The following is a 1,836-nucleotide window of genomic DNA, read 5'->3' as shown; positions in this document are numbered from 1 at the left end:
TCCCTTACAGGATGTCACACTCAAGAAATATTTTAGAAATAAAAAAAAAGAAAGCACCCATTTATCTCTAGAACACCTAACATAGAAGTATCCTTCACAAGTATTTCCAGTGGGTTTCAAAAAATTATTGAAAGACCATATGGCTTTATGTGTTTTTTTTCTAAAAATTTAAATGAGAATTTTTAGCCATGAAGAGAAGATACCCGCTTGATGGATATTTCAGACTGTGAGGACTAAAATTACTCAAGATGGCCACCTAAACTTGAATAAAAATATTTACAACAGGACCTGCATTAGATGCTTTACTCTAACAGAGTTTGTTGTTGCTCAGTCACTTAAGTTGTATTCGACTTTTTGTGATTCCATTTGTGGGTTTCTTGGAAAGGATACTGGAGTGCTTTGCCATTTCCTTCTCCAGTCCATTTTACAGATGAGGTAAACATGGGTTAAGTGACTCACCCAGGGTCACATAGCTAGTATATGTCTGGCATCATATTTAAACTCAGTTCTTCCTGGAAATAGACCTGATGTTCTATCCACTGTACCACCTAGCTGCCTAACAACAGGGAGAATAAGCTGTCAATAAATGCAACAGAGGGTCCTTTAGCCATATTTCTGCTTACAATAGCCAAGCATGGGAACAATAATTAAAGTTAGGGAAAGTGATTGTTATCCTGCTAAGTGTATAGAAAATCAACATGGGAGGAGGATGCTGATATGGAGAAAAAGATAATGGGAGGACAAGGACAGGAGTAGGTGAATACATCCATCAATGAGTGAGTCTTCTGATGCAATCTGTTCACTACATTTCATCGAGCAATATTCCTGACCTTTCTGTGAGTAATAGGAAGCAATATGCTGTTTCTTAAAACTTCAGAAATATTGAGATAGAATATCTCACTTGATCCTCACAGCAAACCTGGGAGTTTGGCACTATTATTATCTCATTTTTTTTTCAGGCAATTGGGGTTAAGTGACTTACCCAGGGTCACACAGCTAGTAAGTGTCAGATGTTTGGTCTGAAGCCATATTTGAACTCAAGTCCTCCTGACTTTAGGGCCTGTACTCTATCCACTGAGCCACCTGGCTGCCCCCATTATCCTCATTTTACAGATGAAGAAACTGAGGCAGACAGTGGCTAAGTGACTTGCTTAGGGTAATATAACAAATAAGTATATAAGGTAAGATTTGAACTGAGGTCTATCTTATTCCAAGTCCAGTATTTTATCAACTTAAATATGGTCTTGAAACATGCCCAGATGACCTAAGATGAAGCTAGCCACGTGGTAAATGTCAAGGACCTGCTTCTGGAACAAGACATTCTTCATGGGAATATCTCCTTTCCATTGGCTATATATCCGAAACAGGCTGAATCTTTAAAACTTCAAAACTACTAGACTGAGAAATTCTCAATCTATTTCCTGTATTGCTATATAGAAAGGGTGAGGGTTCAAATCCACCCATGTTATCAGCACTATGAACTGAACTGAGTGAGTGGAAGGACTGACTACTTTTCTCTCTGTATCTTTTACCCTGTGACCCTGGGGAATGGGCTGGAGGTTTTGTTAATTCATTTGTCCTTTTCAATTCTAGGTACAGATGGTGGAATCCCCCAGACCCTGAATCAAGCCATGGCAACCTTGGAGATAGGGTTCTAAGCCAGATGCTGCCTCTAGCCCCAGCAGGGAAGCCTTAGGAAACCAAGGTGACTAAAACCCAATACCAAGGCATGTTTTGGATTTGGAACTTTGTGGCACTGTGATAAATATGAAAGGAAGGAAGGAAAGAGAGAAAGAAAGAAAGAAAGAAAGAAAGAAAGAAAGAAAGAAAGAAAGA

Source organism: Vombatus ursinus, unplaced genomic scaffold (genome assembly GCF_900497805.2).
Source record: "Vombatus ursinus unplaced genomic scaffold, bare-nosed wombat genome assembly UNPS02014803.1, whole genome shotgun sequence".
NCBI classification, from domain to species: domain Eukaryota; kingdom Metazoa; phylum Chordata; class Mammalia; order Diprotodontia; family Vombatidae; genus Vombatus; species Vombatus ursinus.
This window is presented reverse-complemented; position numbering follows the sequence as displayed.